This window comes from Mercenaria mercenaria, chromosome 2 (assembly GCF_021730395.1).
Source record: "Mercenaria mercenaria strain notata chromosome 2, MADL_Memer_1, whole genome shotgun sequence".
NCBI lineage: Eukaryota > Metazoa > Mollusca > Bivalvia > Venerida > Veneridae > Mercenaria > Mercenaria mercenaria.
This window is the reverse complement of record NC_069362.1, coordinates 105,525,199-105,543,047: the sequence shown is the minus strand read 5'-3', so window position 1 is coordinate 105,543,047 and position 17,849 is coordinate 105,525,199. Positions and strand designations below refer to the sequence as shown.

The 17,849-nt window shown below is 34.1% G+C and overlaps 1 protein-coding gene across 4 annotated transcripts in view; it reads right to left on the bottom strand.

The window, feature by feature from the left end:
- The window catches only part of LOC123564807 (Golgi-specific brefeldin A-resistance guanine nucleotide exchange factor 1-like), a 76,395-nt gene extending 61,095 nt beyond the window's left edge, over nucleotides 1-15,300 (bottom strand). For all 4 annotated transcript variants that reach the window (XM_053537429.1, XM_053537431.1, XM_053537432.1 and 1 more), the window contains exon 1: nucleotides 15,019-15,300. The gene's annotated coding sequence lies outside the window, so the exon portion shown is untranslated. The remainder of the gene's footprint in view (nucleotides 1-15,018) is intronic.
- Between the last annotated feature and the right edge of the window lie 2,549 nt (nucleotides 15,301-17,849).

Genomic DNA, 17,849 nt, shown 5'->3' with positions numbered 1-17,849 from the left:
TGTCTCCATAGGATGACACATGCCCTCGATGGCACTTTGAATGAATAGTTATGGCCGATGTTAGAGTTTAGGACCTTTGACCTACGGACCTGGGTCTTGCACGCGACACGTCGTCTTACTGTGGTACACATTCATGCCCAATAATTTTAAAATCCATGCATGAATGACAAAGATATGGACCGGACACGCCCATCAATGCACTATCATGAAATATGACCTTTAACGTCTAAGTGTGACCTTGACCTTTGAGCTACGGACCTGGGTCTTGCGTGCGACACGTCGTCTTACTGTGGTACACATTCATGCCAAGTTATTTGAAAATCCATCCATGGATGACAAAGATATGGACCGGACACGAATGCACTATCATGAAAAATGACCTTTAACGTCTAAGTGTGACCTTGACCTTTGAGCTACGGACCTGGGTCTTGCGCGTGACACGTCGTCTTACTGTGGTACACATTCATGCCAAGTTATTTGAAAATCCATCCATGGATGACAAAGATATGGACCGGACACGAATGCACTATATGAAAAATGACCTTTAACGTCTAAGTGTGACCTTGACCTTTGAGCTACGGACCTGGGTCTTGCGTGCGACACTTCGTCTTACTGTGGTACACATTCATGCCAAGTTATTTGAAAATCCATCCATCGATGACAAAGATATGGACCGGACACGAAAATTGCGGACAGACTGACAGACCGACAGACGGTTCAAAAACTATATGCCTCCCTTCGGGGGCATAAAAATATGACTTTTAACGATTCCCAATTTAGGCATTTATCAACGCATTTTTCCCAGTTGTAAAGGCCCCGGCCCCATTCCTAAATTAGTGGGGAAAAAAACACTGTATAGTAAATAATTTTGGCACAGTCCGTATTAATTGGTAACACAAAAGAATGCTTACGATATATATTCATGTTAGAATAGTCATAAATATTGCAACATAACCTGGAAAAGTCAAGATGGCGGTCTACTGAAAAAATGCGTGAATCGGTTCAGAATTTGCAAAGATATCATAGTTTAGTCTAGTTGTTATAAGTTTATATGCAAAAGAGATTATTTTGGCCAATATCTTAAGTGAGAGAAATGCTCTCACTTGGCAAATTTTAGTAAGAGATTTAATTTTTTCAGGAGAGATAATATAGTGAGTGTAACTGTGTACAATTAAATTTGAATAAACATTTCATATTTTTCTAACTACATATAAAAGCATTTATTAATTTAAGTTTCAGATATCCTGAGACTTCCCTCTATCCTTAACCACTTTTTCAGTGAAGCTGTCTCTTTCAAAACTATCTGTGACCTTGGTAAAGTTATATTTAGTTAAAAAATGAACCTTAGGGCTTGTCGTAGATGCTTGAGAAAATTTATTTTTCTTTGAAGAAATTTCTGTAAAATTACAGTGATATACAGCTAGGCAGTTAGCTGTAACATTACTCTTGGAAGGGAACAACACTATCCTCCATAAAATCTACATTCATTCTCACATATTAAATTAAACAAGAGGGCCAAGATGGCCCTAGGTCGCTCACCTAAGAAACACTCCATAACAGTGTAAAACATGTTTGACCTAGTGATTTCATGGAAACAAATATTCTGACCAATTTTCATTAAGATTGGACCAAAAATTTGGTCTCTTGCGATAAAACAAGCATTTTCTTAGATATGACCTAGTTTTTGACCCTAGATGACCCATGTTCAAACTCGACCTAGATTTTATCAAGGCAATCATTCTGACCAAAATTCATGAAGATCAACTGAAAAATACAGCCTCTATCACATACAGAAGTTTTTTCTTTGATTTGACCAAGTGACCTAGTTTTTGACCTCAGATGACCCATATTCAAATTCGACCTAGATTTCATTAAGGCAATCAACCTGACCAAATTTCATAAATATCAACTGAAAAAAATAGTCTCTATCGCATACACAAGATTTTTCTTTAATTTGACCTAGTGACCTAGTTTTTGACCTCAGATAACCCATATTCAAAATTGACCTAGTTTTCATCAAGGCAATCACTCTGATCAAATTTCATGAAGATCAATTGAAAAATACATCCTCTATTGCATACACAATGTTTTTCTTCGATTTGACCTAGTGACCTAGTTTTTGACCCAGATGACCCATTTTCGAAATCAGCCTAGATTTTATCAAGGTAATCATTCTGGCTAAATTTCATGAAGATCAGTTGAAAAATACAGCCTCTATTGCATACACAAAGTTTTTCTTTGATTTGACCTAGTGACCTAGTTTTTGACCCCAGATGACCCATTTTCGAACTTGGTCTAAATTTCATCAAGGCAATCATTCTGACCAAAATTCATGAAGATCAATTGAAAAATACAGCCTCTATAGCATACACAGGTTTTTACGTGATATGACCTAGTGACCTAGTTTTTGACCCGAGATGACCCATTTTCGAACTCGGCCTAGATTTTATCAAGGTTATCATTCTGACAAATATTCATGAAGAAGAATTGAAAAATACAGCCTCTATCGCATACACAAAGTTTTTCTTTGATTTGACCTAGTGACCTAGTTTTTGACCCGAGATGATCCATTTCGAACTCGGCCTAGATTTCATCAAGGTTATCATTCTGACCAATATTCATGAAGATTAATTGAAAAATACCACCTCTATCGCATACACAAGGTTTTTCTTTGATTTGACCTAGTGACCTAGTTTTTGACCCGAGATGACCCATTTTCGAACTCGGCCTAGATTTCATCAAAGTTATCATTCTGACCAATATTCATAAAGATTAAATGAAAAATACAGTCTCTATCGCATACACAAGGTTTTTCTTGATTTGACCTAGTGACCTAGTTTTTGACCCAAGATGACCCATTTTCGAACTCGGCCTAGGTTTCATAAAGGTAATCATTCTGACCAAAATTCATGAAGATCAATTGAAAAATACAGCCTCTATAGCATACACAAGGTTTTTCTTCGATTTGACCTAGTGACCTAGTTTTTGACCCGAGATGACCCATTTTCGAACTCGGCCTAGATTTCATCAAGGCAATCATTCTGACCAAAATTCATGAAGAAGAATTGAAAAATACAGCCTCTATCGCATACACAAGGTTTTTCTTTGATTTGACCTAGTGACCTAGTTTTTGACCCGAGATGACCCATTTTCGAACTCGGCCTAGATTTCATCAAAGTTATCATTCTGACCAATATTCATAAAGATTAATTGAAAAATACAGCCTCTATCGCATACACAAGCTAAATGTTGACAGACGACGGACGACGGACGCCGGACATCGAGCGATCAGAAAAACTCACCTGAGCATTGCTCAGGTGAGCTAAAAATGAGTGAAGGCATAGCCGTCAGATGTTAAACACTGCTTGTGTTAAAACAACAGATACATGTAGGAAGAATCTTATCCCCCATATCTGACACATCTACTGCACAACAACATTGGAAAAGAAGTCCCCTGTATCAGTTTATATCATCAAGTACTGTCATCATTATGGGTATAAATAACATTTTTGGGAAAAAATTGCCTTTAAGTCTGCGTAACAAGTGGTGCATAGAATCACTGTAATAAGCATTGCGCTATCGGGGCGAAAGTTACCATAAACGCACCCGTACTTAAACACAAACTGCGTATCACTGACAATTGTCCATTTTCCCAGGAAAGCACTACTTTGAATGCTGTTGCATCTTTCATCAAAATAACTTTTAAACTTTGGAAACAATACAGGCCTGAATCGTTCATGGGCGCAGCCATTAGCCATTATTAAATTGTGTATCAAGCATGCTGATTGGGCGTAGTACATACCAGAAATTTCAACTGGTTGTTTACGTCACACATAAGACATTAAGTTTAAAAATAAAACTATAGGAATTCCCAATTGTTTTAGAAGGTTGACTTGTTCATTGGGGCAGGAATTAATCTATTATTCCGAAAAAAATATTTATCAGGAAAGATAATGACTAAAAACTTTGATGAGAGAATTTCTCTCATTTTAGTATTTTCATTATGATTTCTACAAATTTTTGTGAGAAGTCACGCCCCAAAATATGCCATGTTACCATATATTTGTGCCCCTTAGTGGTTAATTACATGTTACTCCTTTATGAAATAGACGTGTCACGTAAACTTAACAGTTTTCTGTTTTCTGCAACAACTGCACTTCTATCTTTGTTTGAACAACAAAAAACTGAAAAAATCCAAAAGGTTTCTTAAAATAAACACATCTTTGTCAGCCAGCCTTGACAGTCTGGATCGCTGAAACGCTTATCATCAAATTTGTGCCCCTTGGTTCCCAGCTTTCTACAACAGTCTCTATGATCAGGGAAACCAGTTCTATACTACACAACAAAAGTTTCTTCATATCACTGTGGATTAATGTTAATTTCATGAAGTTTGAAAGGCATTGTGGTAATTAATGCAAATAACTAAGAACACTGCCCAACTACTTACAAAATTTTAAAGGCAAAGTTTTAAACCTGAACTATGAACATCAACATTTCCTTCTTACTTTTTTAAAGATTTTTTTACAATTTTGATATTTGATGTAGTTTGACATTACTGCTGGTCACAGTTTAGGCATAGGAACTCTGCCTCATAATTTAATGACAGAAACCTCAAAGCATATAAGAATTTACTTTGAACAGACTTCAATCCATAATTGGATTTTAATTGGCATTTTGTACGATAATGCGTAGCGCAACTTTTCGGTGTAAGTATATGATACAGGTAATTTTCCACAATCATTATCACGTGACTTGAAGTCTTGAGTGTGTCAAGCGTCTCCATGTTGTTAGAATGCGTAAGATTGTAAACTATGCAAACTTAAGGATTTATGGGCCGTTTTAGACATAATTAAACATATTAAAAGCTTGAGGTATTAGGGTATTGTTGTAATAGTACTATTTAAACATGTTTCTTGCGTTTTTTGGGCACGAATTTGATGTTAAGGCATGAATCGATGGTAACTGGCCATAATACCTGTGCAAAAAACAATAATTATCCAACATATCTGCGCATTAAACAAGGTAATTTTTAAAGATTTTTTTTTTATCATAAATGTACTTACATAGTCAAAATGTACAAAGTTTAGAACTTTATTGTATGTAATATAACTATCATTTCACACTTCTCTGAAAGTTCTTTTCATAAATTTAAGCCCGAATGGGCAGTATCCCCACATCACTTATTACCGGTGGTTACCTATTACCGGTGCAATCCGAAAATCTCGAATATTTACTTCCTGAAGAGCACTTCCGGAATCCTTTGTTTACAAAATTACACGACTATTCGTCAAGTGTATCTTCCGTGAAATATGTCCTTCCTAAGGGTAAGTTACTTATTTATTCTATATGAATTGATAGAAAATATGTTTTTCCAGTGTACTTTACTGATAAACTTCAATAACACTCGATGAATTATGAATAATTCCCCAGAAAATAAGTGACAGAAGGAGTTTCCTCTTGTAAATGACGTCATCAAGCACTGCCTCACACATGCGCTTTTTGGCGCCCTTTTTGATGAACAATACTACTGGACTAAACTTCCGACTTTTCATTGTTAAGAACTGAGAAATCAAATTTCATTCAATATTGTGTGTATGTTATGCATGTGGTAAGGTTTTTTGTTTATTTCATTACAGTTACAAGCTAAAGTGTGATAAGTGTGGTCATTGGACACACCTGAAATACTGCTGTGCTGTGAAGTTTTTAAGGAGTCATGATGAGTTCTTTAAATCACCACTGAATGTGGTAATTCTGGTTTATCTGTGATTTTCACAAAAATGTGACAAAGTGCTGTTTGTGATATTATTCATTTATTTTATTCATGTTATAATATACTGTTCTTCTCCACAGCAGATTAAATAATCCAGTAGCCAGAACTTTAAGCTGTGTTTACTTGCTATTTTTGTGTTTCTGGATGGAAGTTTAATGCAGTAGCATTATTTCCCACAATTCCACCGATAATAGGTAACTGTAAACATCCAAGATGGTAGGTCAAAACATAACCTATTATTGACGATAATTCTGTTCCCAGTAGGGCTGTCATCGATAGAAACGATATCGATGTATAGTGACCTAGTTTTTGACCCGAGATGACCCATTTTCGAACTCGGCCTAGATTTCATCAAAGTTATCATTCTGACCAATATTCATAAAGATTAATTGAAAAATACAGCCTCTATCGCATACACAAGCTAAATGTTGACAGACGACGGACGACAGACGACGGACGACGGACGCCGGACATCGAGCGATCAGAAAAACTCACCTGAGCATTGCTCAGGTGAGCTAAAAATGAGTGAAGGCATAGCCGTCAGATGTTAAACACTGCTTGTGTTAAAACAACAGATACATGTAGGAAGAATCTTATCCCCCATATCTGACACATCTACTGCACAACAACATTGGAAAAGAAGTCCCCTGTATCAGTTTATATCATCAAGTACTGTCATCATTATGGGTATAAATAACATTTTTGGGAAAAAATTGCCTTTAAGTCTGCGTAACAAGTGGTGCATAGAATCATTGTAATAAGCATTGCGCTATCGGGGCGAAAGTTACCATAAACGCACCCGTACTTAAACACAAACTGCGTATCACTGACAATTGTCCATTTTCCAGGAAAGCACTACTTTGAATGCTGTTGCATCTTTCATCAAAATAACTTTTAAACTTTGGAAACAATACAGGCCTGAATCGTTCATGGGCGCAGCCATTAGCCATTATTAAATTGTGTATCAAGCATGCTGATTGGGCGTAGTACATACCAGAAATTTCAACTGGTTGTTTACGTCACACATAAGACATTAAGTTTAAAAATAAAACTATAGGAATTCCCAATTGTTTTAGAAGGTTGACTTGTTCATTGGGGCAGGAATTAATCTATTATTCCGAAAAAAATATTTATCAGGAAAGATAATGACTAAAAACTTTGATGAGAGAATTTCTCTCATTTTAGTATTTTCATTATGATTTCTACAAATTTTTTGTGAGAAGTCACGCCCCAAAATATGCCATGTTACCATATATTTGTGCCCCTTAGTGGTTAATTACATGTTACTCCTTTATGAAATAGACGTGTCACGTAAACTTAACAGTTTTCTGTTTTCTGCAACAACTGCACTTCTATCTTTGTTTGAACAACAAAAAACTGAAAGAATCCAAAAGGTTTCTTAAAATAAACACATCTTTGTCAGCCAGCCTTGACAGTCTGGATCGCTGAAACGCTTATCATCAAATTTGTGCCCCTTGGTTCCCAGCTTTCTACAACAGTCTCTATGATCAGGGAAACCAGTTCTATACTACACAACAAAAGTTTCTTCATATCACTGTGGATTAATGTTAATTTCATGAAGTTTTGAAAGGCATTGTGGTAATTAATGCAAATAACTAAGAACACTGCCCAACTACTTACAAAATTTTAAAGGCAAAGTTTTAAACCTGAACTATGAACATCAACATTTCCTTCTTACTTTTTTAAAGATTTTTTTACAATTTTGATATTTTGATGTAGTTTGACATTACTGCTGGTCACAGTTTAGGCATAGGAACTCTGCCTCATAATTTAATGACAGAAACCTCAAAGCATATAAGAATTTACTTTGAACAGACTTCAATCCATAATTGGATTTTAATTGGCATTTTGTACGATAATGCGTAGCGCAACTTTTCGGTGTAAGTATATGATACAGGTAATTTTCCACAATCATTATCACGTGACTTGAAGTCTTGAGTGTGTCAAGCGTCTCCATGTTGTTAGAATGCGTAAGATTGTAAACTATGCAAACTTAAGGATTTATGGGCCGTTTTAGACATAATTAAACATATTAAAAGCTTGAGGTATTAGGGTATTGTTGTAATAGTACTATTTAAGGGGGAATGGTACTTTGTCAAAATTTAAGATTTGCTAATAGTCGTATATACCAAAATAAACTTGAAGATATTTCAAATTTGTATCATCATCTTTTAGAGCGATAAACATGCGTATGACGTTACCATGACGTCGCAAACATGACCCGTTTTCGCGCTTTTTACGTCCGTTAATGGTTACCCACTAAAAGGTATAAAACTCGATACTACAAACGTATTGTTGGCGTCAATGCATTAGATTATATATCAAACGACAGAATAAAGCAATTTCTTAGTGATCATTAACATGAAAAGGTAATTTTCTATCCGAATTTTCGAAGGAGGTTCGAAACAGACATTTGGTTGTTTAAGAAAATTCAGGGAAAAAATCGCTTCTGATCCTTTTTTGCAAAAAAATGGCCCGTGGAATTTTTGCCAATTTTTGTATGTAAAAATTCATTATGTTGTTAATGGCTGTGCCAAAATAGAAAAAAGTTCACCGAAGCGTTTTTCTAGTACAACGTTTGAATTAGAGCATTGTGACGCAGTAAACAACGTCGCTTAAGACATGACGAAAGCACGTGAATATTTACATTATTAGCCTTATTTTTACACCAGTGGTTGCAAAGTGGTGCTCTCCATACATATGTGGAACTATGCTTTCTAGCGCCTGTATTAATTCAGCTTCTCCTTTTTCTTCAAGATTTATTGAAACTCACTTTGCACGGGGAAAACAAGCTTGCAATGGAAATTATTTTCTATTGTTAATTGTTCTTTTAAAAAAAAAAAAATATTCAGGACAATTAAAATGTAGAGTAAAAATATGTTTGTAAAATCAGTCCAGAATTGCTTGCCTCTTTATGCAACTGAGCACGAATATCGGGCTCCATAGCTTTTACAGAATTGCTCCATTTTTTTGGCATCTGTGAAGTTGACCATATTTAATTGTTTTCGTGTAAACTTTGATAAGTTTTCACACAGTTATGTTACTTTCAAACATTACATATGTTGCAACAATATTTGTTACTTATTTATAAACTTGAACCCATATAATAAAACAGTTATTGACTGTTAAGCCATCGGATATGATGTGATATTCAACGGAGGAGGACAATATTGACCTCTTCCAGTGAATACCATAGCATATCCAATGGCTCAAGGGTCAATAATAATATAATTTTCAAAACGAAATTAACATAAATAATTGACAAAAAACTCAATAAAAATATTGCTCTTTTTCACTCTAACTTTTAGAAAATTATTAACTTATATAGCAGTCATAGATAATTATCACTCACACGGGTGTGTTAAATTTACATATATATTATTTTTTATGTGTATTTATTTTATGTAATAAGTTGCTTTGAAACAAACATAATATTTTGATGGCAAATTTATTATTTATAGATTGATTTATTGATAATATTTCTTTAGTGCTGATATTTACGAGATTATCCCATTTTTGTTTTCATGCAAAAATATAGCCAAGGGAGACAACAGATACTGATTAGTACGGCGTTATATACATTCTTATTACAGAAACACAACCTAAATTATGATTTGTACCAGCATCGTGTTGACTTGTCAGGAAATTACCCAGTAGCGCGGTACGGTGACCTCGGAAAAGGGCGCATAACATGCGAGATTGTCGGCTTATATGGAAATTCCAAATGAATTCATATTATTGTTTTTTTTGATTGATAGAATCCTGTTTTACGGCCCTTTCAGTATTTCAGTTATGTCAGGCAGGTAGACAAGCTTACTGCCGCTCATTGGCTGTTTTTTTATTAAAAATATAAGCATTCTTAATTTATTAAGACCTATTATACAGCCATTCTATTCAAACTTATTCTTTCTAAAATACGTGTAAAATAAAAGCTCAGTACATAATCCAGGATCCTAGTGTATACTGCTAGTTTCTTTTTGGATCAACATTGCAAACTTTAATATATTTTTTATTGAATTTTAGGAAAGACAATATTGTGAAACAAGCCGCGGACGGCATATGGACGAACATTATCATTCTATATCGTTATGTCGTCATGTAAACGGAAGGGGCATGTCCGTGATGGCATGTTTAAAATTCATAATTTAGTCGTTTCTATTCAGGCTTTTTTCCCCGTCCTGTGCAACAAATAACTAATAACAGAAATATTTAAATGAAATGAGCCGCGCCTTGCGAAAACAACATACGGTGGCTTTGCAGTCTGGTCAGGATCCAGCTGTTCGCTAACGGTTTCCTAAATTGCAATAGGCTTTAAAAGCGAACAACATAGATCCTGACAAGACTGCGCAAGCTGGTGTGGATCAAAGCTAGTCGCAAAGCCACTTTGTTGGTTTTTTCATGGCGCGGCTCAAATAACATATGTTAAAACAGGTAGAACGGTATCCATTATGTAAATGTTTTGACGTGTAATCTTTGCAAACAGTACACGGCGGAATCTTAAAATTCTAACGTAACATTCGAATTTTAAAATTCCGTTGTACTGCTTGCAAAAGAAAAATAACGTATATATATAAACTGTCAACTTTTAGGACTGCCTACGTGGTCTGATTCACTGAGATTCTCACTGATGGAGGACTGTAAGTTCGAGCCCCGCTACCGAACATGGCTCTTTATGTGAGAACACTTGGTAGTTTGTGTCGGAAGTTAGGGGTTTAGTACTGGTCGTTCCCAGGAACGATGTTTAAGGAAACTACCCGCCATACTGTTGAAACGAGCGTAAAAACTTGATTCAGAAAATTAATCAACTTTTTTAACAGTCTTATTACCGTTTCTATAAATCTGCCTTTAATTGTATCATTAATACAATTTAAACGAAATTCACATTGGATAGAACTGTGCGGAAAAGGTTCTGTAAAATCATTCTAGGAGTTCGTCCCCAGACTTCCAATGCTGCTGTTCTTGGTGAGCTTGGTCGTTTCCCTCTTTCTGTTATATGTAAAGAGCGATCTCTAAAGTATTGGTTAAATATAATGAAAACTCCCAGTCACTTGTACACAAAATTTTTTATAGAACAGTGTGATTTGTTAAATAACAATATTGAATCTACTTGGGCTTCAGCTGTTAAAGACAATGGATATCTTAGGATATAGTTATTTGTGGAATAATCAGAACTATGATATTAATTATATGCCAATGTTAAAACAAAGATTACGTGACCAGTATGTACAAGACTGGAAATGATGTGATAAGTAACCAGTCCAAATTGTTTTTATAGAAAGTTTAAAAGGTGTACAAATTTGAAAATATTTAGATGTAGTAGGTAACGATTTACATAGAAAAGAAATGTCTCGTTTTAGGCTTTGTTTCATAATCTTGAAATTGAAAGTGGAAGATTTTTGGAGTTGAAAGAAACTTACGTGTTTGTAAACTTTGTACACAAAATGTAGAATCTGAATATCATTTTCTGGTATGCTGTCCAATTTATAGAAATCTTCGTCAAAAAGTATGGTATTGTTCAGTCATTTCCATGTATAAATAAATTTGCAAGGACATTATCTTCAAGTAATAATAAAAATATAAGAAATACAGCCAAATAGGTATATTATGCTATGCAATTAAGAAAGGAAAAACTTACAGATATTGCTGCTTCTTAATGATTAATATATATATTTAGAACCTATAGTTGTTTTTTTTACTGTATATTTTGTGATATCTTGGCCATCCTTTTTATTTCTGTAAATGGCCAAAGGTATATTGTATATGCCGATATGCCCAAAAAATCTGAATCTGAATCTGTATTTTAATTATCCCATGCTTACCTAATGCAGCTGCAAGTTTATTAAATAGGGGTTCCGTAAAAATGCCGTAGCATTTTAGATTTTACATTTTAAAATGTAGTACACTATATAGACCATACTTAGTTTCGGAAAATAGGTTTTTTCCAGTAAAGTCTTTGTTTGAGTTTAACGCATTTTTTCAACAGTTTTTCAGTCATATAACGGCGGGCTGTTAACCTAACCAGTTTTCCTGGATTCTGTACCAGTACAAACCTGTTCTCCGCAAGTAAACTGCCAACTTCCCCACATGAATCAGAGGTGGAGGACTAATGATATCAGACACAATGTCGTTCATCAAATAGTCACGGAGAACATACGCCCCGTCCGAGGATCGAACTCGCGACCCCGAGATCCGTAGACCAACGCTCTTACCTATTGAGCTAAGCGGGCGGGCTTCAGTAAAGTCTTTTTCCGCATATTTTGCAACCATTGTCAAATACATTACCAAAATATGCATAATCGACGATTCTTCTATTTTGCTTTTCTCCGTTTTATTATCACTCCCGACACTCCCTTTCTTCAAAAACTTAACTTTTCTAGCCCTTTTGAACTGTCCGTATTTTATCGCGACTTATTTTAGAGAGCAGCTGAGTTTGAAAAAGGTGCATGAAGTGGCTATTGAAATGAACATCAAGAACTTCTAGTAATTTAAAAGATACGCACTTTTCAATGAAAATATTTTGGAATACTGCATGTTATGAATGTGTAATATTTTTACGATTAGATTGAAATATTTAATTCATGTCTCATAACTGCTTGTTTATAGGTTTCCAGGTAGAATTATGACAAGCCATTTAAAATAAACACATGTAACGTTACATAACGATTACATGTCTTTTAAACGACGCTGCAGTAGTCAAGTTCAAACGGTTTTACTACAAAAACGCTTCGGTGAACTTTTTCTATTTTGGCATAGATATTAACAACATAATGAATTTTCACATACAAAAATTTGGCAAAAATTCCACGGGCCAATTTTTTGCAAAATGGATCAGAATCGATTTTCTTCCTGAATTTTCTTAAACAACCAAATGTCTGTTTTCGAACCTCCTTCGAAAATTCAGATAGAAAATACCTGTTCATGTTAATAATCACTAAGAAATTGCTTTATTCTGTCGTTTGATATATATCTAATGCATTGACGCCAACAATACGCTTGTAGTATCGAGTTTTATACTATTTTAGTGCTACCATTAACGGACGTAAAAAGCGCGAAAACGGGTCATGTTTGCGACGTCATGGTAACGTCATACGAATGTTTATTGCTCTAAAAGATGATGATATCAATTGGAAATATCTTCAAGTTTATTTTGGTATATAAGACAATCAGCAAATCTTAAATTTTGACAAAGTACCATTCCCCCTTAAACATGTTTCTTGCGTTTTTTGGGCACGAATTTGATGTTAAGGCATGAATCGATGGTAACTGGCCATAATACCTGTGCAAAAAACAATAATTATCCAACATATCTGCGCATTAAACAAGGTAATTTTTAAAGATTTTTTTTTTATCATAAATGTACTTACATAGTCAAAATGTACAAAGTTTAGAACTTTATTGTATGTAATATAACTATCATTTCACACTTCTCTGAAAGTTCTTTTCATAAATTTAAGCCCGAATGGGCAGTATCCCCACATCACTTATTACCGGTGGTTACCTATTACCGGTGCAATCCGAAATCTCGAATATTTACTTCCTGAAGAGCACTTCCGGAATCCTTTGTTTACAAAATTACACGACTATTCGTCAAGTGTATCTTCCGTGAAATATGTCCTTCCTAAGGGTAAGTTACTTATTTATTCTATATGAATTGATAGAAAATATGTTTTTCCAGTGTACTTTACTGATAAACTTCAATAACACTCGATGAATTATGAATAATTCCCCAGAAAATAAGTGACAGAAGGAGTTTCCTCTTGTAAATGACGTCATCAAGCACTGCCTCACACATGCGCTTTTTGGCGCCCTTTTTGATGAACAATACTACTGGACTAAACTTCCGACTTTTCATTGTTAAGAACTGAGAAATCAAATTTCATTCAATATTGTGTGCATGTTATGCATGTGGTAAGGTTTTTTGTTTATTTCATTACAGTTACAAGCTAAAGTGTGATAAGTGTGGTCATTGGACACACCTGAAATACTGCTGTGCTGTGAAGTTTTTAAGGAGTCATGATGAGTTCTTTAAATCACCACTGAATGTGGTAATTCTGGTTTATCTGTGATTTTCACAAAAATGTGACAAAGTGCTGTTTGTGATATTATTCATTTATTTTATTCATGTTATAATATACTGTTCTTCTCCACAGCAGATTAAATAATCCAGTAGCCAGAACTTTAAGCTGTGTTTACTTGCTATTTTTGTGTTTCTGGATGGAAGTTTAATGCAGTAGCATTATTTCCCACAATTCCACCGATAATAGGTAACTGTAAACATCCAAGATGGTAGGTCAAAACATAACCTATTATTGACGATAATTCTGTTCCCAGTAGGGCTGTCATCGATAGAAACGATATCGATGTATCAACGATATTTTTTTGTCGATCGATTATCGATTCCCATTTTCAAAAATCGATATTTTACAGAGAGAAAAAACTACCCAAATAAACACTCAGACCCTAAAAAACAACTAAAGTTCACAAAATTGTAAATTTGGATAAATGCAAAAAAAGGAGTGAAGGCAAAATAAAAATGAAAGATGTTATTAATTTTATGTATTTCTTTTATTTTATAAATACAAATACAACACAATCAAACAGAAATATGGAAAGTAGGCAATAAAACTACAAATAGCATTTACAGGAAGGTATATAGTATGCATATGAACAAATAGGTCGTTAATCTAACTTAATAATCAATATATCGATGTATCGTCGATATTTGTCTTCTGATATATCGGTATCGCCGATACGCCTAAGACCCAATCAATGACAGCCCTAGTTCCCAGGTGAATAAAATTAACTTTTAATGAAAGGAAAATACTTTTTTCTTGAAAATGAGTTTAATTTTAGTAAGCATATGAATCAAATGTCATGTATTGTGGAATATCAATCATTAATACACCGGTAATTGGTACATCCAGGATAATAGCTTGATTCAATGGGCACTTTGACCAGCCTGATTTAGATTGGACTGTCAACTGACAGTTCAAATATTAACAAATATTAGAAATTAGAAATGCAAGGAATAGTAAAATTTATGACAAATATTGAAATAAAATGGCAGGACAAACTGACGAATACAGAGTAGACAAAAATGGCAAATAGAAAGCTACTGGAGGTTGAACTGATAGCGATATATTGACGAGTTGACTCAGTCACTGCGAGACGCGTCAACAGATACAATGTCAATCACATACACAAACATAAGGAAAAAGGAAGCCTACCTTAATAAGCAAAGAGGAAATTCTATTAAGTTTTCCTGTAGATCTTCAACTTCTTGCGTGGGCTGTAAAATTTATATGATTTACATTTAGTGTCGGCTAACACGTCGTTAGCAGTTGTTATGTCTTTCCGTAAGACATTTTCTTATTTAAATACTTATTCGAGTTTTATTTGATGCAAGTGAAGTGAAAGTAGGCATCCAAATAATGGCTAAAATTGACAAAATTTGTGTGACAGCAGTACAAAATTTGCTTTTGACAAATGACGTGGTGAACGGCCTTTACTATCTCAAGAACCAAAGAGCTGGAATGGGAGATAACTATGCATCTCACTGAAGGTTATATAGTACTAAATAATTTTCTTATTTAGGTTACAACACACTAAATAGCTGTTCTTCTTTATTCTATCAAATTGGCATATTTCCAATAGCTGCAGCACACATCAGGACCCATTTTAAGTGTCTGTAACGTATCGATATAAAGATAAAGATAAAGATAAAGATAAATTTTATTTTGAGTCGGCAAGACAAGTAACAATACAACTATATGTTAACAAATTAATAAGGAACAAAAGTAAAACTAGCTGTAAAAGAAGGACATGGTTAAAAAACATATGAACATTAAAATAATTATTGTTGCAAATTAACCTAAAAATTACATCTAGCACAAAGACAGAACATTATAACAGCATTGTACAATCAGGGAGATCTAGTATATAAAACAAACCATACATATTAGCACATGAAAAGAAACATAAAAATGACATGGCAGCATTTTATATTTTCTTGAAGAATATTGTCAGCGGTGAATAGAAGACAAGCGGGGTCATGTTTGATGCAAGGAAATATTTTCAGTCAAACACACAAACTGCAAAATCAGCTAAAATGAGACCCCAAATTGTAGTGGTGGTGTACGATCTAAGTTTCCATGACAAAATCGGTCATGGTATTATTTCATTATGAAAATGCTACTTGAATTTCAATCATAGATCTGTCATGTGATTTCAGCAAAAAATGCAAAGAAAGTAAGGAAAATAGCTCTATAAAGCAAAAAAAAAAAAAAACAAAAAAAAACCTGAGGACTATTTGAAACTTTTTTTTCGCGCCATTTTCCTATTTAGTGTCTGTATGCCTCTATGAAGGGGGCAGAGAATAGTCGACATTGAAAAATCCGATATTAGTATAAAAAAAAAATCCATAAAAAAGAATCTTGAAGAAAAAAAAACATTCAAACCGTTACAAAGGAAACATTGCAACTTTTGAACGGTATCTAGAATTAATTAAGTTTAAGTTGGAGGTACATTGATCACTGTAGAAATGATGCAAAAAAAAACAAAGACAAATATCAAACAGGGAATGCCACGTACCAAAATCGCAGCCTCCCCAAAACGAAACCTACAGCACGCAGACGAGCACACCACAAACACACACACACACACACACACACACACACACACGCGCGCGCACACACAAAGCCAACACACGAGGACAAAACGAACAAACAAAGGAACACAGTGGGGCACCGCCTTGGAACGGTCAGTGGCAAAAACACCACTGGGGAGCTTAAACCGGTTTATGTTTAAAGGCAAGGCTTATTTTATGTTTCATAAAATTTACAATAACTTGATCGCTACACAACTTCCCCTTTATCTCCAGCCTTCTATTAGGATCATCCGCCTTATGCATCCTTATTGTCTCCGCCAGATTCATGTTGGCACAAATTATTTCAAATTCTCTTTTTTAAGTGCTACAGTATTCTGGAATGGTCTGCCTCATCACACTGCTGTCATGCCTAGCTTTGACGCTTTCAAGCAGGCTTTTTCAAAATAAAATTATTAGGTAATAAATAATAATAATAATAATAACTTTATTTAAAGAAGGTAACACATAATAGAGGAATATGGATATTAACTACTGTTTCTTGATATCTTTATTGAACATCTAGAATGATGGGGATCTGAAACATAGTAATAACACATATGAATAATTTAAGAAAGTATTTGTCATAGTACATGAATATGGATATTCCTCTACATAAAGATATATTTAACAGTGTTAGAACATATTAAACATCTTAAGTTTAAATGTGGCATTCTGTAAAATTAATACAACTGTTAAACACACAAACAATAGATAAAAACTGATTATCTAATTATAATAAAAAGACAGAATTTAAGTGATAAACATTTAAATACAACATTCATTCTTGACAAACACTCCATTTAATTAGAAAAAATATGTATACTTGTATAACAATCATAAAAAAAAATAAAATGTCAAATCACTCAGATAAACATTCACCCACACAAAAGAAAATAAATAAATAAATAAATAGCAATGGCAGAAAAAAAGTTGCAGCTTATTCAGATCCTATGTACTAGTGTTATAGATATTTTTTATATTTGTTTTTGAAAAAAGTAAGTGATATTCTGTGGAATGATATTCCATACTTTAGCACTATTATAGCCAAATGACCTTTTCATATAATTTGTACGATATTTAGGTATTAAAATATCATTATGTACAACTGATGTAAGGCCGTAAATTTCATTGCTGGAAAATGCTAAAATACCAGATATGTAAGATGGTACAAGATTTTTTGTAGTTTTATATATCATTACTCCATTATGGTATTTGCATCGTTCAGAAAATTTCATCCATCCGAGTTCTTTTAACATTTCAGATTTACTTGTTTGCAGTTCTTTATTCAAAACAATTCTAGCAACTCTTCCTTGAAGTGCAAAAATCTTATTCAATGAACCTTTACTGCCCGTATACCAAACTGTACAGCAGTAATCTAAAACAGACAAAATATATGCATTGTAGGGTAATTTT